The sequence below is a fragment of the Mytilus galloprovincialis genome, chromosome 4, assembly GCF_965363235.1.
Source record: "Mytilus galloprovincialis chromosome 4, xbMytGall1.hap1.1, whole genome shotgun sequence".
Taxonomy (NCBI): Eukaryota; Metazoa; Mollusca; class Bivalvia; order Mytilida; family Mytilidae; genus Mytilus; species Mytilus galloprovincialis.
The window spans coordinates 53,656,266-53,682,055 of record NC_134841.1 but is presented as its reverse complement, the minus strand read 5'-3'; the positions used below and the strand labels follow the sequence as shown (position 1 = coordinate 53,682,055).

General features: G+C 35.8%; 1 long non-coding RNA gene across 1 annotated transcript in view; it reads right to left on the bottom strand.

Moving 5' to 3' along the window:
* Positions 1-24,205, bottom strand: part of LOC143072435 (uncharacterized) — a 95,226-nt gene extending 71,021 nt beyond the window's left edge. Inside the window, exons 1-4 of the long non-coding RNA XR_012977181.1 lie at positions 24,115-24,205; positions 20,101-20,186; positions 16,661-17,700; positions 16,224-16,300 (exon numbers count right to left, since the gene is read on the bottom strand). This is a non-coding gene — a long non-coding RNA (uncharacterized LOC143072435). The remainder of the gene's footprint in view (positions 1-16,223; positions 16,301-16,660; positions 17,701-20,100; positions 20,187-24,114) is intronic.
* Positions 24,206-25,790: the final 1,585 nt, after the last annotated feature.

The following is a 25,790-nucleotide window of genomic DNA, read 5'->3' as shown; positions in this document are numbered from 1 at the left end:
CAAAACCAAAAGTTTGCTCTCCGCAGAGTGAATACTGCTTTTAAAAGTCCCATTTTAACATAAATAAAGCCTCTGTTTTTTTTTCAAACTATTCCAGAAAAAACAGATCTTATTGCCTATCGAATATAAACAAAGTTTGAAGAAAAACTGTAATGACGGAATAATACCCACGTGTGAAAACCCTGCCCAAGCCATGAGTGGTGTGGTGTCCTCCCTCCTCTTCATCTGTGCAGGCCGGGCCACGTAGAGGCTGTCTACCTGCAACAAAAAACTATAAATTAATATCATCTTTAAATACCGACTCTTTCCTGTTGCAATTTTTCAGAATTTAATCTTGATAAAGAAAGAAGATGTGGTATGATTGCCAATGAGAGACAACTCTCCGCAAGAGACCAAAATGACACAGAAACTAACAATTATAGGTAACCGTACGGCCTTCAACAATGAGCAAAGTCCAAACCCCATGGCATTTTTAAATCAAAACCAAAAGTTTGCTCTCCGCAGAGTGAATACTGCTTTTAAAAGTCCCATTTTAACATAAATAAAGCCTCTGTTTTTTTTTCAAACTATTCCAGAAAAAACAGATCTTATTGCCTATCGAATATAAACAAAGTTTGAAGAAAAACTGTAATGACGGAATAATACCCACGTGTGAAAACCCTGCCCAAGCCATGAGTGGTGTGGTGTCCTCCCTCCTCTTCATCTGTGCAGGCCGGGCCACGTAGAGGCTGTCTACCTGCAACAAAAAACTATAAATTAATATCATCTTTAAATACCGACTCTTTCCTGTTGCAATTTTTCAGAATTTAATCTTGATAAAGAAAGAAGATGTGGTATGATTGCCAATGAGAGACAACTCTCCGCAAGAGACCAAAATGACACAGAAACTAACAATTATAGGTAACCGTACGGCCTTCAACAATGAGCAAAGTCCAAACCCCATGGCATTTTTAAATCAAAACCAAAAGTTTGCTCTCCGCAGAGTGAATACTGCTTTTAAAAGTCCCATTTTAACATAAATAAAGCCTCTGGTTTTTTTTCAAACTATTCCAGAAAAAACAGATCTTATTGCCTATCGAATATAAACAAAGTTTGAAGAAAAACTGTAATGACGGAATAATACCCACGTGTGAAAACCCTGCCCAAGCCATGAGTGGTGTGGTGTCCTCCCTCCTCTTCATCTGTGCAGGCCGGGCCACGTAGAGGCTGTCTACCTGCAACAAAAAACTATAAATTAATATCATCTTTAAATACCGACTCTTTCCTGTTGCAATTTTTCAGAATTTAATCTTGATAAAGAAAGAAGATGTGGTATGATTGCCAATGAGAGACAACTCTCCGCAAGAGACCAAAATGACACAGAAACTAACAATTATAGGTAACCGTACGGCCTTCAACAATGAGCAAAGTCCAAACCCCATGGCATTTTTAAATCAAAACCAAAAGTTTGCTCTCCGCAGAGTGAATACTGCTTTTAAAAGTCCCATTTTAACATAAATAAAGCCTCTGTTTTTTTTTCAAACTATTCCAGAAAAAACAGATCTTATTGCCTATCGAATATAAACAAAGTTTGAAGAAAAACTGTAATGACGGAATAATACCCACGTGTGAAAACCCTGCCCAAGCCATGAGTGGTGTGGTGTCCTCCCTCCTCTTCATCTGTGCAGGCCGGGCCACGTAGAGGCTGTCTACCTGCAACAAAAAACTATAAATTAATATCATCTTTAAATACCGACTCTTTCCTGTTGCAATTTTTCAGAATTTAATCTTGATAAAGAAAGAAGATGTGGTATGATTGCCAATGAGAGACAACTCTCCGCAAGAGACCAAAATGACACAGAAACTAACAATTATAGGTAACCGTACGGCCTTCAACAATGAGCAAAGTCCAAACCCCATGGCATTTTTAAATCAAAACCAAAAGTTTGCTCTCCGCAGAGTGAATACTGCTTTTAAAAGTCCCATTTTAACATAAATAAAGCCTCTGTTTTTTTTTCAAACTATTCCAGAAAAAACAGATCTTATTGCCTATCGAATATAAACAAAGTTTGAAGAAAAACTGTAATGACGGAATAATACCCACGTGTGAAAACCCTGCCCAAGCCATGAGTGGTGTGGTGTCCTCCCTCCTCTTCATCTGTGCAGGCCGGGCCACGTAGAGGCTGTCTACCTGCAACAAAAAACTATAAATTAATATCATCTTTAAATACCGACTCTTTCCTGTTGCAATTTTTCAGAATTTAATCTTGATAAAGAAAGAAGATGTGGTATGATTGCCAATGAGAGACAACTCTCCGCAAGAGACCAAAATGACACAGAAACTAACAATTATAGGTAACCGTACGGCCTTCAACAATGAGCAAAGTCCAAACCCCATGGCATTTTTAAATCAAAACTATAAGTTTGCTCTCCGCAGAGTGAATACTGCTTTTAAAAGTCCCATTTTAACATAAATAAAGCCTCTGTTTTTTTTTCAAACTATTCCAGAAAAAACAGATCTTATTGCCTATCGAATATAAACAAAGTTTGAAGAAAAACTGTAATGACGGAATAATACCCACGTGTGAAAACCCTGCCCAAGCCATGAGTGGTGTGGTGTCCTCCCTCCTCTTCATCTGTGCAGGCCGGGCCACGTAGAGGCTGTCTACCTGCAACAAAAAACTATAAATTAATATCATCTTTAAATACCGACTCTTTCCTGTTGCAATTTTTCAGAATTTAATCTTGATAAAGAAAGAAGATGTGGTATGATTGCCAATGAGAGACAACTCTCCGCAAGAGACCAAAATGACACAGAAACTAACAATTATAGGTAACCGTACGGCCTTCAACAATGAGCAAAGTCCAAACCCCATGGCATTTTTAAATCAAAACCAAAAGTTTGCTCTCCGCAGAGTGAATACTGCTTTTAAAAGTCCCATTTTAACATAAATAAAGCCTCTGTTTTTTTTTCAAACTATTCCAGAAAAAACAGATCTTATTGCCTATCGAATATAAACAAAGTTTGAAGAAAAACTGTAATGACGGAATAATACCCACGTGTGAAAACCCTGCCCAAGCCATGAGTGGTGTGGTGTCCTCCCTCCTCTTCATCTGTGCAGGCCGGGCCACGTAGAGGCTGTCTACCTGCAACAAAAAACTATAAATTAATATCATCTTTAAATACCGACTCTTTCCTGTTGCAATTTTTCAGAATTTAATCTTGATAAAGAAAGAACATGTGGTATGATTGCCAATGAGAGACAACTCTCCGCAAGAGACCAAAATGACACAGAAACTAACAATTATAGGTAACCGTACGGCCTTCAACAATGAGCAAAGTCCAAACCCCATGGCATTTTTAAATCAAAACCAAAAGTTTGCTCTCCGCAGAGTGAATACTGCTTTTAAAAGTCCCATTTTAACATAAATAAAGCCTCTGTTTTTTTTTCAAACTATTCCAGAAAAAACAGATCTTATTGCCTATCGAATATAAACAAAGTTTGAAGAAAAACTGTAATGACGGAATAATACCCACGTGTGAAAACCCTGCCCAAGCCATGAGTGGTGTGGTGTCCTCCCTCCTCTTCATCTGTGCAGGCCGGGCCACGTAGAGGCTGTCTACCTGCAACAAAAAACTATAAATTAATATCATCTTTAAATACCGACTCTTTCCTGTTGCAATTTTTCAGAATTTAATCTTGATAAAGAAAGAAGATGTGGTATGATTGCCAATGAGAGACAACTCTCCGCAAGAGACCAAAATGACACAGAAACTAACAATTATAGGTAACCGTACGGCCTTCAACAATGAGCAAAGTCCAAACCCCATGGCATTTTTAAATCAAAACCAAAAGTTTGCTCTCCGCAGAGTGAATACTGCTTTTAAAAGTCCCATTTTAACATAAATAAAGCCTCTGTTTTTTTTTTAAACTATTCCAGAAAAAACAGATCTTATTGCCTATCGAATATAAACAAAGTTTGAAGAAAAACTGTAATGACGGAATAATACCCACGTGTGAAAACCCTGCCCAAGCCATGAGTGGTGTGGTGTCCTCCCTCCTCTTCATCTGTGCAGGCCGGGCCACGTAGAGGCTGTCTACCTGCAACAAAAAACTATAAATTAATATCATCTTTAAATACCGACTCTTTCCTGTTGCAATTTTTCAGAATTTAATCTTGATAAAGAAAGAACATGTGGTATGATTGCCAATGAGAGACAACTCTCCGCAAGAGACCAAAATGACACAGAAACTAACAATTATAGGTAACCGTACGGCCTTCAACAATGAGCAAAGTCCAAACCCCATGGCATTTTTAAATCAAAACCAAAAGTTTGCTCTCCGCAGAGTGAATACTGCTTTTAAAAGTCCCATTTTAACATAAATAAAGCCTCTGTTTTTTTTTAAACTATTCCAGAAAAAACAGATCTTATTGCCTATCGAATATAAACAAAGTTTGAAGAAAAACTGTAATGACGGAATAATACCCACGTGTGAAAACCCTGCCCAAGCCATGAGTGGTGTGGTGTCCTCCCTCCTCTTCATCTGTGCAGGCCGGGCCACGTAGAGGCTGTCTACCTGCAACAAAAAACTATAAATTAATATCATCTTTAAATACCGACTCTTTCCTGTTGCAATTTTTCAGAATTTAATCTTGATAAAGAAAGAAGATGTGGTATGATTGCCAATGAGAGACAACTCTCCGCAAGAGACCAAAATGACACAGAAACTAACAATTATAGGTAACCGTACGGCCTTCAACAATGAGCAAAGTCCAAACCCCATGGCATTTTTAAATCAAAACCAAAAGTTTGCTCTCCGCAGAGTGAATACTGCTTTTAAAAGTCCCATTTTAACATAAATAAAGCCTCTGTTTTTTTTTCAAACTATTCCAGAAAAAACAGATCTTATTGCCTATCGAATATAAACAAAGTTTGAAGAAAAACTGTAATGACGGAATAATACCCACGTGTGAAAACCCTGCCCAAGCCATGAGTGGTGTGGTGTCCTCCCTCCTCTTCATCTGTGCAGGCCGGGCCACGTAGAGGCTGTCTACCTGCAACAAAAAACTATAAATTAATATCATCTTTAAATACCGACTCTTTCCTGTTGCAATTTTTCAGAATTTAATCTTGATAAAGAAAGAAGATGTGGTATGATTGCCAATGAGAGACAACTCTCCGCAAGAGACCAAAATGACACAGAAACTAACAATTATAGGTAACCGTACGGCCTTCAACAATGAGCAAAGTCCAAACCCCATGGCATTTTTAAATCAAAACCAAAAGTTTGCTCTCCGCAGAGTGAATACTGCTTTTAAAAGTCCCATTTTAACATAAATAAAGCCTCTGTTTTTTTTTCAAACTATTCCAGAAAAAACAGATCTTATTGCCTATCGAATATAAACAAAGTTTGAAGAAAAACTGTAATGACGGAATAATACCCACGTGTGAAAACCCTGCCCAAGCCATGAGTGGTGTGGTGTCCTCCCTCCTCTTCATCTGTGCAGGCCGGGCCACGTAGAGGCTGTCTACCTGCAACAAAAAACTATAAATTAATATCATCTTTAAATACCGACTCTTTCCTGTTGCAATTTTTCAGAATTTAATCTTGATAAAGAAAGAAGATGTGGTATGATTGCCAATGAGAGACAACTCTCCGCAAGAGACCAAAATGACACAGAAACTAACAATTATAGGTAACCGTACGGCCTTCAACAATGAGCAAAGTCCAAACCCCATGGCATTTTTAAATCAAAACCAAAAGTTTGCTCTCCGCAGAGTGAATACTGCTTTTAAAAGTCCCATTTTAACATAAATAAAGCCTCTGTTTTTTTTTCAAACTATTCCAGAAAAAACAGATCTTATTGCCTATCGAATATAAACAAAGTTTGAAGAAAAACTGTAATGACGGAATAATACCCACGTGTGAAAACCCTGCCCAAGCCATGAGTGGTGTGGTGTCCTCCCTCCTCTTCATCTGTGCAGGCCGGGCCACGTAGAGGCTGTCTACCTGCAACAAAAAACTATAAATTAATATCATCTTTAAATACCGACTCTTTCCTGTTGCAATTTTTCAGAATTTAATCTTGATAAAGAAAGAAGATGTGGTATGATTGCCAATGAGAGACAACTCTCCGCAAGAGACCAAAATGACACAGAAACTAACAATTATAGGTAACCGTACGGCCTTCAACAATGAGCAAAGTCCAAACCCCATGGCATTTTTAAATCAAAACCAAAAGTTTGCTCTCCGCAGAGTGAATACTGCTTTTAAAAGTCCCATTTTAACATAAATAAAGCCTCTGTTTTTTTTTCAAACTATTCCAGAAAAAACAGATCTTATTGCCTATCGAATATAAACAAAGTTTGAAGAAAAACTGTAATGACGGAATAATACCCACGTGTGAAAACCCTGCCCAAGCCATGAGTGGTGTGGTGTCCTCCCTCCTCTTCATCTGTGCAGGCCGGGCCACGTAGAGGCTGTCTACCTGCAACAAAAAACTATAAATTAATATCATCTTTAAATACCGACTCTTTCCTGTTGCAATTTTTCAGAATTTAATCTTGATAAAGAAAGAAGATGTGGTATGATTGCCAATGAGAGACAACTCTCCGCAAGAGACCAAAATGACACAGAAACTAACAATTATAGGTAACCGTACGGCCTTCAACAATGAGCAAAGTCCAAACCCCATGGCATTTTTAAATCAAAACCAAAAGTTTGCTCTCCGCAGAGTGAATACTGCTTTTAAAAGTCCCATTTTAACATAAATAAAGCCTCTGTTTTTTTTTCAAACTATTCCAGAAAAAACAGATCTTATTGCCTATCGAATATAAACAAAGTTTGAAGAAAAACTGTAATGACGGAATAATACCCACGTGTGAAAACCCTGCCCAAGCCATGAGTGGTGTGGTGTCCTCCCTCCTCTTCATCTGTGCAGGCCGGGCCACGTAGAGGCTGTCTACCTGCAACAAAAAACTATAAATTAATATCATCTTTAAATACCGACTCTTTCCTGTTGCAATTTTTCAGAATTTAATCTTGATAAAGAAAGAAGATGTGGTATGATTGCCAATGAGAGACAACTCTCCGCAAGAGACCAAAATGACACAGAAACTAACAATTATAGGTAACCGTACGGCCTTCAACAATGAGCAAAGTCCAAACCCCATGGCATTTTTAAATCAAAACCAAAAGTTTGCTCTCCGCAGAGTGAATACTGCTTTTAAAAGTCCCATTTTAACATAAATAAAGCCTCTGTTTTTTTTTCAAACTATTCCAGAAAAAACAGATCTTATTGCCTATCGAATATAAACAAAGTTTGAAGAAAAACTGTAATGACGGAATAATACCCACGTGTGAAAACCCTGCCCAAGCCATGAGTGGTGTGGTGTCCTCCCTCCTCTTCATCTGTGCAGGCCGGGCCACGTAGAGGCTGTCTACCTGCAACAAAAAACTATAAATTAATATCATCTTTAAATACCGACTCTTTCCTGTTGCAATTTTTCAGAATTTAATCTTGATAAAGAAAGAAGATGTGGTATGATTGCCAATGAGAGACAACTCTCCGCAAGAGACCAAAATGACACAGAAACTAACAATTATAGGTAACCGTACGGCCTTCAACAATGAGCAAAGTCCAAACCCCATGGCATTTTTAAATCAAAACCAAAAGTTTGCTCTCCGCAGAGTGAATACTGCTTTTAAAAGTCCCATTTTAACATAAATAAAGCCTCTGTTTTTTTTTCAAACTATTCCAGAAAAAACAGATCTTATTGCCTATCGAATATAAACAAAGTTTGAAGAAAAACTGTAATGACGGAATAATACCCACGTGTGAAAACCCTGCCCAAGCCATGAGTGGTGTGGTGTCCTCCCTCCTCTTCATCTGTGCAGGCCGGGCCACGTAGAGGCTGTCTACCTGCAACAAAAAACTATAAATTAATATCATCTTTAAATACCGACTCTTTCCTGTTGCAATTTTTCAGAATTTAATCTTGATAAAGAAAGAAGATGTGGTATGATTGCCAATGAGAGACAACTCTCCGCAAGAGACCAAAATGACACAGAAACTAACAATTATAGGTAACCGTACGGCCTTCAACAATGAGCAAAGTCCAAACCCCATGGCATTTTTAAATCAAAACCAAAAGTTTGCTCTCCGCAGAGTGAATACTGCTTTTAAAAGTCCCATTTTAACATAAATAAAGCCTCTGTTTTTTTTTCAAACTATTCCAGAAAAAACAGATCTTATTGCCTATCGAATATAAACAAAGTTTGAAGAAAAACTGTAATGACGGAATAATACCCACGTGTGAAAACCCTGCCCAAGCCACGAGTGGTGTGGTGTCCTCCCTCCTCTTCATCTGTGCAGGCCGGGCCACGTAGAGGCTGTCTACCTGCAACAAAAAACTATAAATTAATATCATCTTTAAATACCGACTCTTTCCTGTTGCAATTTTTCAGAATTTAATCTTGATAAAGAAAGAAGATGTGGTATGATTGCCAATGAGAGACAACTCTGCACAAGAGACCAAAATGACACAGAAACTAACAATTATAGGTAACCGTACGGCCTTCAACAATGAGCAAAGTCCAAACCCCATGGCATTTTTAAATCAAAACCAAAAGTTTGCTCTCCGCAGAGTGAATACTGCTTTTAAAAGTCCCATTTTAACATAAATAAAGCCTCTGTTTTTTTTCAAACTATTCCAGAAAAAACAGATCTTATTGCCTATCGAATATAAACAAAGTTTGAAGAAAAACTGTAATGACGGAATAATACCCACGTGTGAAAACCCTGCCCAAGCCACGAGTGGTGTGGTGTCCTCCCTCCTCTTCATCTGTGCAGGCCGGGCCACGTAGAGGCTGTCTACCTGCAACAAAAAACTATAAATTAATATCATCTTTAAATACCGACTCTTTCCTGTTGCAATTTTTCAGAATTTAATCTTGATAAAGAAAGAAGATGTGGTATGATTGCCAATGAGAGACAACTCTGCGCAAGAGACCAAAATGACACAGAAACTAACAATTATAGGTAACCGTACGGCCTTCAACAATGAGCAAAGTCCAAACCCCATGGCATTTTTAAATCAAAACCAAAAGTTTGCTCTCCGCAGAGTGAATACTGCTTTTAAAAGTCCCATTTTAACATAAATAAAGCCTCTGTTTTTTTTTCAAACTATTCCAGAAAAAACAGATCTTATTGCCTATCGAATATAAACAAAGTTTGAAGAAAAACTGTAATGACGGAATAATACCCACGTGTGAAAACCCTGCCCAAGCCATGAGTGGTGTGGTGTCCTCCCTCCTCTTCATCTGTGCAGGCCGGGCCACGTAGAGGCTGTCTACCTGCAACAAAAAACTATAAATTAATATCATCTTTAAATACCGACTCTTTCCTGTTGCAATTTTTCAGAATTTAATCTTGATAAAGAAAGAAGATGTGGTATGATTGCCAATGAGAGACAACTCTGCGCAAGAGACCAAAATGACACAGAAACTAACAATTATAGGTAACCGTACGGCCTTCAACAATGAGCAAAGTCCAAACCCCATGGCATTTTTAAATCAAAACCAAAAGTTTGCTCTCCGCAGAGTGAATACTGCTTTTAAAAGTCCCATTTTAACATAAATAAAGCCTCTGTTTTTTTTTCAAACTATTCCAGAAAAAACAGATCTTATTGCCTATCGAATATAAACAAAGTTTGAAGAAAAACTGTAATGACGGAATAATACCCACGTGTGAAAACCCTGCCCAAGCCATGAGTGGTGTGGTGTCCTCCCTCCTCTTCATCTGTGCAGGCCGGGCCACGTAGAGGCTGTCTACCTGCAACAAAAAACTATAAATTAATATCATCTTTAAATACCGACTCTTTCCTGTTGCAATTTTTCAGAATTTAATCTTGATAAAGAAAGAAGATGTGGTATGATTGCCAATGAGAGACAACTCTCCGCAAGAGACCAAAATGACACAGAAACTAACAATTATAGGTAACCGTACGGCCTTCAACAATGAGCAAAGTCCAAACCCCATGGCATTTTTAAATCAAAACCAAAAGTTTGCTCTCCGCAGAGTGAATACTGCTTTTAAAAGTCCCATTTTAACATAAATAAAGCCTCTGTTTTTTTTCAAACTATTCCAGAAAAAACAGATCTTATTGCCTATCGAATATAAACAAAGTTTGAAGAAAAACTGTAATGACGGAATAATACCCACGTGTGAAAACCCTGCCCAAGCCATGAGTGGTGTGGTGTCCTCCCTCCTCTTCATCTGTGCAGGCCGGGCCACGTAGAGGCTGTCTACCTGCAACAAAAAACTATAAATTAATATCATCTTTAAATACCGACTCTTTCCTGTTGCAATTTTTCAGAATTTAATCTTGATAAAGAAAGAAGATGTGGTATGATTGCCAATGAGAGACAACTCTCCGCAAGAGACCAAAATGACACAGAAACTAACAATTATAGGTAACCGTACGGCCTTCAACAATGAGCAAAGTCCAAACCCCATGGCATTTTTAAATCAAAACCAAAAGTTTGCTCTCCTCAGAGTGAATACTGCTTTTAAAAGTCCCATTTTAACATAAATAAAGCCTCTGTTTTTTTTTCAAACTATTCCAGAAAAAACAGATCTTATTGCCTATCGAATATAAACAAAGTTTGAAGAAAAACTGTAATGACGGAATAATACCCACGTGTGAAAACCCTGCCCAAGCCATGAGTGGTGTGGTGTCCTCCCTCCTCTTCATCTGTGCAGGCCGGGCCACGTAGAGGCTGTCTACCTGCAACAAAAAACTATAAATTAATATCATCTTTAAATACCGACTCTTTCCTGTTGCAATTTTTCAGAATTTAATCTTGATAAAGAAAGAAGATGTGGTATGATTGCCAATGAGAGACAACTCTCCGCAAGAGACCAAAATGACACAGAAACTAACAATTATAGGTAATCGTACGGCCTTCAACAATGAGCAAAGTCCAAACCCCATGGCATTTTTAAATCAAAACCAAAAGTTTGCTCTCCGCAGAGTGAATACTGCTTTTAAAAGTCCCATTTTAACATAAATAAAGCCTCGGTTTTTTTTCAAACTATTCCAGAAAAAACAGCTCTTATTGCCTATCGAATATAAACAAAGTTTGAAGAAAAACTGTAATGACGGAATAATACCCACGTGTTAAAACCCTGCCCAAGCCATGAGTGGTGTGGTGTCCTCCCTCCTCTTCATCTGTGCAGGCCGGGCCACGTAGAGGCTGTCTACCTGCAACAAAAAACTATAAATTAATATCATCTTTAAATACGGACTCTTTCCTGTTGCAATTTTTCAGAATTTAATCTTGATAAAGAAAGAAGATGTGGTATGATTGCCAATGAGAGACAACTCTCCGCAAGAGACCAAAATGACACAGAAACTAACAATTATAGGTAACCGTACGGCCTTCAACAATGAGCAAAGTCCAAACCCCATGGCATTTTTAAATCAAAACCAAAAGTTTGCTCTCCGCAGAGTGAATACTGCTTTTAAAAGTCCCATTTTAACATAAATAAAGCCTCTGTTTTTTTTCAAACTATTCCAGAAAAAACAGATCTTATTGCCTATCGAATATAAACAAAGTTTGAAGAAAAACTGTAATGACGGAATAATACCCACGTGTTAAAACCCTGCCCAAGCCATGAGTGGTGTGGTGTCCTCCCTCCTCTTCATCTGTGCAGGCCGGGCCACGTAGAGGCTGTCTACCTGCAACAAAAAAACTATAAATTAATATCATCTTTAAATACCGACTCTTTCCTGTTGCAATTTTTCAGAATTTAATCTTGATAAAGAAAGAAGATGTGGTATGATTGCCAATGAGAGAAAACTATCATCTTTAAATACCGACTCTTTCCTGTTGCAATTTTTCAGAATTTAATCTTGATAAAGAAAGAAGATGTGGTATGATTGCCAATGAGAGACAACTCTCCGCAAGAGACCAAAATGACACAGAAACTAACAATTATAGGTAACCGTACGGCCTTCAACAATGAGCAAAGTCCAAACCCCATGGCATTTTTAAATCAAAACCAAAAGTTTGCTCTCCGCAGAGTGAATACTGCTTTTAAAAGTCCCATTTTAACATAAATAAAGCCTCTGTTTTTTTTCAAACTATTCCAGAAAAAACAGATCTTATTGCCTATCGAATATAAACAAAGTTTGAAGAAAAACTGTAATGACGGAATAATACCCACGTGTGAAAACCCTGCCCAAGCCATGAGTGGTGTGGTGTCCTCCCTCCTCTTCATCTGTGCAGGCCGGGCCACGTAGAGGCTGTCTACCTGCAACAAAAAACTATAAATTAATATCATCTTTAAATACCGACTCTTTCCTGTTGCAATTTTTCAGAATTTAATCTTGATAAAGAAAGAAGATGTGGTATGATTGCCAATGAGAGACAACTCTCCGCAAGAGACCAAAATGACACAGAAACTAACAATTATAGGTAACCGTACGGCCTTCAACAATGAGCAAAGTCCAAACCCCATGGCATTTTTAAATCAAAACCAAAAGTTTGCTCTCCTCAGAGTGAATACTGCTTTTAAAAGTCCCATTTTAACATAAATAAAGCCTCTGTTTTTTTTTCAAACTATTCCAGAAAAAACAGATCTTATTGCCTATCGAATATAAACAAAGTTTGAAGAAAAACTGTAATGACGGAATAATACCCACGTGTGAAAACCCTGCCCAAGCCATGAGTGGTGTGGTGTCCTCCCTCCTCTTCATCTGTGCAGGCCGGGCCACGTAGAGGCTGTCTACCTGCAACAAAAAACTATAAATTAATATCATCTTTAAATACCGACTCTTTCCTGTTGCAATTTTTCAGAATTTAATCTTGATAAAGAAAGAAGATGTGGTATGATTGCCAATGAGAGACAACTCTCCGCAAGAGACCAAAATGACACAGAAACTAACAATTATAGGTAATCGTACGGCCTTCAACAATGAGCAAAGTCCAAACCCCATGGCATTTTTAAATCAAAACCAAAAGTTTGCTCTCCGCAGAGTGAATACTGCTTTTAAAAGTCCCATTTTAACATAAATAAAGCCTCGGTTTTTTTTCAAACTATTCCAGAAAAAACAGCTCTTATTGCCTATCGAATATAAACAAAGTTTGAAGAAAAACTGTAATGACGGAATAATACCCACGTGTTAAAACCCTGCCCAAGCCATGAGTGGTGTGGTGTCCTCCCTCCTCTTCATCTGTGCAGGCCGGGCCACGTAGAGGCTGTCTACCTGCAACAAAAAACTATAAATTAATATCATCTTTAAATACGGACTCTTTCCTGTTGCAATTTTTCAGAATTTAATCTTGATAAAGAAAGAAGATGTGGTATGATTGCCAATGAGAGACAACTCTCCGCAAGAGACCAAAATGACACAGAAACTAACAATTATAGGTAACCGTACGGCCTTCAACAATGAGCAAAGTCCAAACCCCATGGCATTTTTAAATCAAAACCAAAAGTTTGCTCTCCGCAGAGTGAATACTGCTTTTAAAAGTCCCATTTTAACATAAATAAAGCCTCTGTTTTTTTTCAAACTATTCCAGAAAAAACAGATCTTATTGCCTATCGAATATAAACAAAGTTTGAAGAAAAACTGTAATGACGGAATAATACCCACGTGTTAAAACCCTGCCCAAGCCATGAGTGGTGTGGTGTCCTCCCTCCTCTTCATCTGTGCAGGCCGGGCCACGTAGAGGCTGTCTACCTGCAACAAAAAACTATAAATTAATATCATCTTTAAATACCGACTCTTTCCTGTTGCAATTTTTCAGAATTTAATCTTGATAAAGAAAGAAGATGTGGTATGATTGCCAATGAGAGAAAACTATCATCTTTAAATACCGACTCTTTCCTGTTGCAATTTTTCAGAATTTAATCTTGATAAAGAAAGAAGATGTGGTATGATTGCCAATGAGAGACAACTCTCCGCAAGAGACCAAAATGACACAGAAACTAACAATTATAGGTAACCGTACGGCCTTCAACAATGAGCAAAGTCCAAACCCCATGGCATTTTTAAATCAAAACCAAAAGTTTGCTCTCCGCAGAGTGAATACTGCTTTTAAAAGTCCCATTTTAACATAAATAAAGCCTCGGTTTTTTTTCAAACTATTCCAGAAAAAACAGATCTTATTGCCTATCGAATATAAACAAAGTTTGAAGAAAAACTGTAATGACGGAATAATACCCGCGTGTTAAAACCCTGCCCAAGCCATGAGTGGTGTGGTGTCCTCCCTCCTCTTCATCTGTGCAGGCCGGGCCACGTACAGGCTGTCTACCTGCAACAAAAAACTATAAATTAATATCATCTTTAAATACCGACTCTTTCCTTTGCAATTTTTCAGAATTTAATCTTGATAAAGAAAGAAGATGTGGTATGATTGCCAATGAGAGACAACTCTCCGCAAGAGACCAAAATGACACAGAAACTAACAATTATAGGTAGCGTACGGCCTTCAACAATGAGCAAAGTCCAAACCCCATGGCATTTTTAAATCAAAACCAATAGTTTGCTCTCCGCAGAGTGAATACTGCTTTTAAAAGTCCCATTTTAACATAAATAAAGCCTCTGTTTTTTTTCAAACTATTCCAGAAAAAACAGATCTTATTGCCTATCGAATATAAACAAAGTTTGAAGAAAAACTGTAATGACGGAATAATACCCACGTGTTAAAACCCTGCCCAAGCCATGAGTGGTGTGGTGTCCTCCCTCCTCTTCATCTGTGCAGGCCGGGCCACGTAGAGGCTGTCTACCTGCAACAAAAAACTATAAATTAATATCATCTTTAAATACCGACTCTTTCCTGTTGCAATTTTTCAGAATTTAATCTTGATAAAGAAAGAAGATGTGGTATGATTGCCAATGAGAGAAAACTATCATCTTTAAATACCGACTCTTTCCTGTTGCAATTTTTCAGAATTTAATCTTGATAAAGAAAGAAGATGTGGTATGATTGCCAATGAGAGACAACTCTCCGCAAGAGACCAAAATGACACAGAAACTAACAATTATAGGTAACCGTACGGCCTTCAACAATGAGCAAAGTCCAAACCCCATGGCATTTTTAAGTCAAAACCAAAAGTTTGCTCTCCTCAGAGTGAATACTGCTTTTAAAAGTCCCATTTTAACATAAATAAAGCCTCTGTTTTTTTTCAAACTATTCCAGAAAAAACAGATCTTATTGCCTATCGAATATAAACAAAGTTTGAAGAAAAACTGTAATGACCGAATAATACCCACGTGTTAAAACCCTGCCCAAGCCATGAGTGGTGTGGTGTCCTCCCTCCTCTTCATCTGTGCAGGCCGGGCCACGTAGAGGCTGTCTACCTGCAACAAAAAACTATAAATTAATATCATCTTTAAATACCGACTCTTTCCTGTTGCAATTTTTCAGAATTTAATCTTGATAAAGAAAGAAGATGTGGTATGATTGCCAATGAGAGACAACTCTCCGCAAGAGACCAAAATGACACAGAAACTAACAATTATAGGTAACCGTACGGCCTTCAACAATGAGCAAAGTCCAAACCCCATTGCATTTTTAAATCAAAACCAAAAGTTTGCTCTCCGCAGAGTGAATACTGCTTTTAAAAGTCCCATTTTAACATAAATAAAGCCTCTGTTTTTTTTCAAACTATTCCAGAAAAAACAGATCTTATTGCCTAACTAATATAAACAAAGTTTGAAGAAAAACTGTAATGACGGAATAATACCCACGTGTTAAAACCCTGCCCAAGCCATGAGTGGTGTGGTGTCCTCCCTCCTCTTCATCTGTGCAGGCCGGGCCACGTACAGGCTGTCTACCTGCAACAAAAAACTATAAATTAATATCATCTTTAAATACCGACTCTTTCCTGTTGCAATTTTTCAGAATTTAATCTTGGTAAAGAAAGAAGATGTGGTATGATTGCCAATGAGAGACAACTCTCCGCAAGAGACTAAAATGACACAGAAACTAACAATTATAGGTAACCGTACGGCCTTCAACAATGAGCAAAGTCCAAACCCCATGGCATTTTTAAATCAAAACCAAAAGTTTGCTCTCCGCAGAGTGAATACTGCTTTTAAAAGTCCCATTTTAACATAAATAAAGCCTCGGTTTTTTTTCAAACTATTCCAGAAAAAAACAGATCTTATTGCCTATCGAATATAAACAAAGTTTGAAGAAAAACTGTAATGACGGAATAATACCCACGTGTTAAAACCCTGCCCAAGCCATGAGTGGTGTCCTCCTCTTCATCTGTGTAGGCGGGCCACGTAGAGGCTGTCTACCTGCAACAAAAAACTATAAATTAATATCATCTTTAAATACAGACTCCTGTTGCAATTTTTCAGAATTTAATCTTGATAAAGAAAGAAGATGTGGTATGATTGCCAATGAGACAACTCTCCACAAGAGACCAAAATGACACAGAAATTAACAATTATAGGTAAACTTTAATAATAAGCAAAGCCCATACTGAATGTCATTTTTAAATTGAAACTTAAGTTTGCTCTCTGCAGTGGTCTGCTTTTACAAGTCCCAATTTAACATGAAGCAGTTTTTTTCCAAAACTGTTCAGAAAAAAATTGATCTTAATGTCTATCAAATAGAAACATAGTTTTAAGAAAAACTGCAAAAAAAATACATACAGGTTGACTGACTCCTCCTTTCTGCCATGAATCCATCTTCTTCAGTCCAAAGTGGCAACATATATTAAAGAAAAGGCTGTATCTTTAACAAAAGCTATAAATAATTATCAACTTTAAATAGACACTGATTGGTGTTGCAATTTTCCGATTTAAAAAAAATTAATTTTAAATTAGAGCCAATTATGAAAATCTATATTGGTGCACCAGCCATTAGCCTTGCTATCAAATGTTAACAAAATGGTAAATATTTTATTGAAATTTTTTCTATACAATTTCAACGAGCAAACTCATTTATACTCAGGAGAAACTATAAGTCTTGGGTCGAGGTCAATCCAAATTTAAAGGCATGATCATTAATCAATGCAATTATCAAAAACATGATTTCATCATAACACATCAATAAAGAGGTCAATAATGAATATGCTTTTTGAAGGAGCTAGTTCCAGTGGTCCCTAGTCCCATTCAACTTGGATATTTTGTCCAGGTGTAGTGTCTTCAGTCCACGTGCAGTGTTTTGGTCTTCAGTCCAAGTGCAGTGTTTTGGTCTTCAGTCCATGTGCAGTGTTTTGGTCTTCAGTCCAAGTGCAGTGTTTTGGTCTTCAGTCCAAGTGCAGTGTTTTGGTCTTCAGTCCAAGTGCAGTGTTTTTGTCTTCAGTCCAAGTGCAGTGTTTTGGTCTTCAGTCCAAGTGCAAGTGCAGTGTTTGTCTTCAGTACAGGTGCAGTCTTTATGCAATATATAGTATATACAGAGTAGAGATGAGTTAAATTATTTTCAATCAATATTTTCTTCACAAGTTAGTAAAATATATTACATTGTAATATATGGTCTATGACGTAGGATACACTAAGAAGTTAGTGTGCTTATAGGGAGGGATCCATGCAATTCCAATGTTTCGTTTAAAAAAATGGCATCCAACATCATAACCAGTTATAAAAAAAATGAAAAAGTTATCTTTAATTGACGTAAGCATGGCTATGGTTAATGTTATATAGGAAAAGTTTTGAATTTCTTTAAGTTATGTTATCACTTTATAGAAATGCTGAAAAGAAAAAATATTTATTAGAATTTTGTATGAAGAAACAAGATTAAGAGAAGGTCTACACATAAATTAGCTCATTGAAATAAATATCTTAAATACCTAAATAATTATGATCAAAAATAATTCTAACTAGTTTTAAATGTTTTATAATTGATAATTTATAGTTTTATGCAAAACCAAATCATGAAAATTCAAGTCAGCTGACTTTGGATAAAACAATGATCAATGTTTATCATAAAAATCAATAACCTCAATGTGATTAGAGTTATCTCCCATTGAATACTGGTCTAAACTTCATGAAAACAACCACCTTTAGCTTTTAAAAAATGTCTTGTCTTTTCAATAACTTTTTTCAGTTCATAGTGATTAAAAACTTGAATATCCCTTATTTAAGTATCTTGTGATAAGTCATCTTTCCTTTCTGAATAAACATAAACATGCTAGCTCACAGATATATCAAAAAAACAACTTCTCTGGTTTAGGTCTAACTGATAGAATCTTAATAAAGCAATCTTACATATAAAATGTATTTATCAAAGTTGTACAAAATGGAACATGTAAAATGTTGTTTGTTTTTGTTAACATGTGTTTGGTTAATTATAGTAAGGTCGGTTCAATTGGAATATTGAGTTCATGCACGAGTGAACTCAGGTGGTTTAAAGTCATTCGAGCCATTGCAGTCAAAGTGTACATGTGGTAGCATTTTGCAAATTAAATAATATCATTAATCATATTATTTATTTTCAGATTTGTGGACCACAAGTATGGGGAAACCAGTACAAGCGGCTTAATAGCTATATATATATATATATACTGTATATGAACTTTCAACAATATTATACTCATATTTATAATAAAATGTGCGCTTGTCTCTGCAAGTGGCGTCTCCCATGTAAGAGTTTGTGGTTATTTGATAAATATTTTATGTTCGTTTGAGTTTATGAATTAGAATTTAAGATCAATAGCTTATGGCATAGTTTTATCTGTTTAATATTGAAAACCAATTAAAGATTTGGAGTCTGCACAAAGGAAAGAAAAATGACTGACTAAATGGTTAAAACCTATGTAGCATGGGGTGTGATAATAATAAGATTTTTTGTGTGAACCCCTAAGGTTCAAGCATATTTATAAGTTAGAAATATAGTCTATGGAGGAATATTCGAAACCTTAATTATTGTTCGTTCAGAACATTTATTCTTCTTATCTGTATTAGCTTCCTGTAATTAAGAGCACCTTAAAAATTGGCAATAAAGAAATTTATACAGTTCACTTTATATCTGCTACATGTATATGGTAATGAATGATATAGTTGATAATCTATATAGAAAAAAAATAGATTCCCATACGTATAATTCTTAAAGAATAATAAAGATTCAAAACATGGACAAATGTACCTCAGTCTTTCAAAAATTCTTTAAATTAATCTAGAAATAATAAATGAGGCATTGTGAAATGGTCAACCAGTAGGAGACATTAATTGATGTTCCTTACGACTGATCATCAATAAGTGTAATTCTCCAACAAGACCCATTGAGAGATTACATGATCTAATATACAATAATTTTTGCATCTCTCTGTCTTATTAATAAATATGTGAGATAGGTTCAAATGCAAAGAAAACATTTAAAAAAAAACACAAAAAATAGACATGTCACATGATAATAATCAAACAGAAAAACAGGCTCCGGATATGACAGGATATTAAGTATTCATTGTGTGTTAATTTGTGTTTTTTTTATTGAGCAAAGCCTTCCAATTGATATTTTATAGTGTGTCTTTCTATGTTGTGATGTTGTACTATTGTTTCAGAAAAGGGAGAAGGTTTGGCACCATTAAAATGTTTAACCCTGCTGCAAATGATAGCACCTGTCCTAAATCGGGAATCTGATGTAAAGTGGTTGTCATCCATACATGTTTCTCGTTTTTTATATAGATTAGACCCTTGGTTTTCCTGTTTGAATGGTTTTACACTAGTAATTTTTTGGACCCTTAATAGCTTGCTGTTCGGTGTGAGCCAATACTCTGTGTTGAAGGGAATCAAGGTGTAATATTATCTCTACTAATAAACACCATAGAAGTGTCATCCATTGGTAGTAGTTTGACTATTCAAACTGGTAAAAATGAAAGTAACACCATCCAGAAACAAACTAATGAAATAAACACATCCCTTATCTCCCTTCTTTATATTTAACACCACTCTCGACATGCCATAATTATCCTGATTTACAATAAAAAGAAAATGTTAGCCTCCACACACATGGTAATGAAAATACTGAGATTTAATTTACAATTCAGTTAAAATAATTAGCAAAAAAAAAGTTCTAAGGTTCACGTATTGACTTTTTTTTTTTAAAAAGCAACTTGTCAAATCATTTATCATAAATAAAAAGCTGACTATACCTAGGGCTACCATAATCTGGCTCTCCAAAATACATCTCATTTCCAAGTAAGGTGACTGCAGGTTTTAGTCATATCATATTCATGAACTGAAATGAGATGAACAACATAGGTCAATGAAGTAAAATCAAAGCACCAAAGGCTGCTATAGGCAGTTAATCAAAAACCCAAAGGCAAACTTGGCCACGTTCAGATGAATATAGTGTAGAGAATTAGTCAAAATATTTATCTCAGGCATTGTTCTCAGCTATTTCTAAAGTATCAAATAATGCTTGTACAGTAATGTTTATGTTATGCAATCCTACCACTTTCAAAAGTTATTTCCAATTTATATTGATAAAGATTCAATGTCTGAGATTATACACATACACTGTCCTATGTTAGGGGAGAGTTTTGTGCCAGTTAAGATGTTAAAGCCGCCACATTCTGTATGTACCTGTCCATAGTGAGGACCCACTAATGCGGTGATTGTTGCTGTATATCATATTTATTTTTCATAATTGTTTTGTACATTTTTTTAAATTTTATTAATTTCTTGTGTATGCTTCTGATTTTAGTATGATGTCCAAGTTATTGTAAATGCTCTTTTGTTCCGACGTTGGAAAGTTCCAGGCGGAAAGAACTAACTAGCCGAAAAGTTCTCCAGAACTTATTAACTACATTGTAGTTACTTTGTTCTTCCTCTGGTTTAAAAGTTCCACCTGAACAAGTGACTAGTTGAAATAGTTTACATTTTTGTTATCATGGTTATTGTGTTAAGGGGCCAGCAAAAGCAATCCTTTGGGTGTAGGAGTTTCTCCCTGCATTAAAGATCCATTGGTAACCTTCGACTGTTGTCTGCTCTAAGATCTGGTTATTGTCTCTATGACACATTCCCCATTTTCACTCTCGATTTTTTTTACGATTTTTTTTACGTCTCAAATTATAACTGAATTAAAATATATTGATTACGGTTTAACTGTCTTCCATTACTAATATCATATAGAAAAAACATTTATTTAAACTTTCAATAACTGTAATAGTAAGAATTAAGAAAAACTTGTTTGTAACTTCAACTTGTTGAAAACATATTAAACGTTTCTCGAGTCTCGTTAGTCGACTCGTTACCTTTTTATCGTATCATGCGATTTCTTTTCTTATTATTTTCATGGGGAAATCGTTTACCAGCATAAATATATATCATAATCAGTAGCCCATCCATAACTATTCAAAATGTTACAACTTCTTAAATCAGTGTAGAGGTTAATAAACTTAATATACATTTCCGTATTTACAGGAAAATATGATTTTGTCTTAGATTTTATGCATAAAAAAATCCCAATTGGGATAAAAATTCCCAATTAGGTGTTCAAGGGACCTATTTGAAAACACCTGGAATCATCCCTGGTTTGTTAAACATTCGTCAAAGTTTTTTTAAAGTTTTTTTTCATGGTTAATTTCTGAAGCAAACTTTTTTCCGTTCATTTTTCAGTTTTAAACTAACAGGTGGACTTATCTTTACGCAATTTTGATCAGACAATCTGGAATTTTTGGCGCAAGTACAAAATTTCAATGCTGGTATCTATGATGAGTTAATTTAAAATGATAAATTTATAAACCTCCATAGTATGCATGAAACTTCAAATGAAAATATTTGATTTGTTTAAATCCTGTAATGGATTGATAAATGAATCAATATACTTTTTGCGGGGAGAAATCCCAGGCGAGAACCAGGGTTCCATAGAGAACCCTTTACAAATTTTAATATTGCACCTGAAAAACTAATTTACGAAATTTGCACATGAACTTGTGTTTTTGTTGATTGAGTCCTTTGCCTAACGACTCTGTTTAGTCATATTTCAAAGTAACTGGTTTGGACGTTTACTCCAAAGCCAATGACCGTCAGTAGATTCTAAATAAACACAATGAATAGATTAAACATAAAAAAGAAACCATTTGGAATCTGAAGAATGTTGTTATTGATGAGTTTTCAATGACAGGAATGGTATGTCAGTCTCGATAACTCTTAAACTTCGGGAGGCTTCCCTCCCGCTAATCTACTACCAGCAAATTCTTTGTCCTGGATCCGCTTGGGTCTTCAGGCCACTTACCAAGGTTCAGCCGTACACGTAAAACTGACCTAGCTACGCCACTGTACAACACCATACAATAATTCCACACACCAAATATAGTGGACCTATTGCATACAGTATAACAAAAACAGACGTAAACACAAAAACTATAACCACTGAAACATGAAAATGAGGACAAGGTCAGATGACACCTGCCAGTTGGACATATACACCTTACAGTGCTTCCATACACAGAATATACTAGACCTATTGCTTATAGTATCTGAGATATGGACTTGATCACCAAAACTTTACCTTTTTCACTGATCCATGAAATGAGGTCGAGTAAAAACTGTCTGATGGGCATGAGGACCTTGCAAGGTAAGCACATACCAAATATACCAAATATAGTTATCCTATTTATTTATAATAAGAGAGAATTTAACATTACTAAAAATAACTTTTTTTTCAAGTAGTCACTGAACAATAAAAATGAGGTCAAAGACATTGGACATGTGACTGAGGGAAACTTCGTGACATGAGGCATCTACATTGTATATACAGAGTATGAAGCATACAGGTCTTCCACCTTCTAAAATATAAAGCTTTTAAGAAGCTAGCTAATGCCCCCCGTGGCCCCTGGATCACTATCCCTATGTCAAGCTTTCTGCAACAAAAATCGCAGGCTCGACAAAAATCAGTTGAAAAAGGCTCAACTCATCAGATGGACAAAAATACAAATGGATGTGGCCGGGTACTTGTACATCCCAACAACAAAAAGACACTAGGCCACACTTAAAAATATTTTGGTTTGCCCAAACTCTACCCAAAGGTTGAGACAGTGGGTAGGTAGGTAGGCATTTTTTTTTTTTTTTTTCAAAAAAAGAAATTGAAGTATCAGATGTTTATTAGTCTTCATGCCTATTTGATTAAAAAAAAACTTCTTCAAATCAGGACAATAAAAGATTTTGAGTAGGCAGCTTTTTTCTGGGTAGGTAGCATTTGGGCAAACAAACCTATTATTTATTATGGCCCTAGGAACAGATCTGAGAGTACTCACAGTTAACTGACAGCTAGTTCAAAGCCACTAACAACTAATAAAAAAATCATGCATCTAAGACTAAATTATCAATCTGCACACATCCATTAGTGTAAAGACGTCATAAACAGTCAAGAGAAAAAAACATGACCTTGTGCAATGCCAAGATACAAGTATCGACAGATTGTAGATCCATTAATGTGTATATATATATATATATACATTGTATATAACCATAGAAGTATTATATTGACAGGAACTAGTACAACCCGACTTCAAAAAATTCATCTGCGAAGGCCGGGCGCAATTTAAAGACTTGTTAATTAGCATGAAACATAGCACATAATTTACACACCAGCACATGGCGCCCTACAATATTGTCATCCTCGGTTGCTTTCGTAATTACAGAAATAAACCAATAGAGTGATTGATGGATTAATGCAAGTCATCATTTACTCTATAGAAAAACACAGACAATGGAAATTTGTACCAAATTTATTGAATAAATAAATTGGGATATACCATTTTCATGGCTGTAATGTGGGTCATTTAGACACACTCAAGTGTAAACAAACTGTGTGGCATGATTCTGTATAATAAAGTATCATAAAATTGAGCTGTTTTCATTAAGAAACACATACAAACATATATATACGTTTATCATACAACTCAAAATGTAAACAACCCCTAAAATACACAAATAAAATTGTTATTGAATACACGGTTTCCGCTGAGTTTGTCAGTTGGTATGACTGACATTAGATAAAATAAAAATAGATATGTCAGTTGATAATATATTCAATAGATTTTTGTTGGTTGAAATGTCTGAAATGTGATGGGATTATGCAGCACATGTATCCCTTCACCAGTAAGTTCACTGGCTCAGTTTTGAATATAGACTAGAGTTGAGACTAAATGTGTACAAACCTGACATCTAACTGTGTTGTAGAAAATGTGATCATCAACAATTTTATTTCACAATATATATGCATTAATCCAAATTCACATCCATTCGTACGGTCTCAATAGAAGAATTTCCCGCGGAAATGTCATGTGATATAAACATGGAATTGTCCACACCGATACACTAAATACGTAGAAAAAGAATTGTGGACACAGCAATAAGATCAGATTTAAGACCCTCATGAGCTCGGTGTTAACTAAAAAATGAGTAAAAATCAATTATTTAATAAATGTGCTCGATTAACCTTAATTTTTGAAGTTTAAAATTTGCGTCTATCGAGTGAACCTTTAGTCTTTGGTCTTTAGAAGTGTCAACTTGACACTATAATCTCTATCTGTAATTTAGATCACTCTGGTAATTTTATGTCGCTATTGTATAAAACTCATTAGTACATTTGTATTTATGATGTGGCACTGCAGAAAGAAAAAAAAATCCTTAGGGCGCACTACGTTTGCCCGCATTTGGGGATTAAATATTTACGTTATAAATAATTGAACAAATTAATAAATAATAAGTATTATGACCTGTATAATATTTTACCTGATTTTACCTGTCAAAAAATGCGCGCAAATGTAAGCAAAAGCTGCGCGCAAACGTAATGATTTTTGCGCGCAAATGTAATGGTAATGCGCGCAAACGTAATGCACCGATTCCTTAAACGCCAACATAATTTTACAGGTAAATTGTCGGTAGATCAAAGGATGTTGGCTTTCAAGGGATAAACCGGCCTGTATGTTTTTCTTGACCAATGTTTCTATAAATTAACTTTAAGTTTTCAGTGTTCAATATATGGTCTATCGTTTGCAGTTATGTGTCTTATCTGTACCCGGGTTTGTCTTTTTTTATTTATTGTCCTACTTTATGACTATAGTCTAAGTGTTGATTTTTGTTTGAAAATCTAGAAATTTTGTTTTAAGCTTGCGTTTATTATACCTTTCGTCTACTAGTAATTAAAAAAAACTTCGAATCATTAAATTGTAAGAATATTTGAAATTAGCTATGGCATCAAATCATTTGGAAAAAAAACCACAATGTATTTGCAATATGACCTTTTGCATTGAAGGATTAAACTTGCATTAAGTCGTGTGCAGACCCTTTATACGGTAATAAAAACTAAAGGAGTATTGAGTAAACTTGCATACGGGACTTAATCGAACACAAACCCAATACTAGTACATAGAAAAATACAAATTTTCAATGGTCAGTTTTTTTTTCCTGTTCTTCATCTTGATAGTCGCTGGAGTGTCTTCAACATGAAAGAACCATTAATACCATAAAACAAAGCCAAGATGGTCCCTATATATATATACAGTGTCGACTTGAGCGGTACTTAAAGTAAATTACTTTAATACTTCACTGTCACAAGGACGTATATTGTTAGTTATACGTCCTTGACTGTCACTATATGAAAATTTTGTCCTAAAAAATCACCAAAGTCTAAACATAATACAAGACAAGAACAGACTGAATCGGTATTAATGATTTTGAGGAAAACGATTTTTGCCTTATCCTACATATCGGTCTTTTGAGTTTCTCCCTAAAACCTAAATATCTTAAATCATATTGATTCTATATAATTTGCTTTGAGACCAGAACATTGTTGAAAATAGCTAAAAATTAAATACTTTTCAGAGTAAGA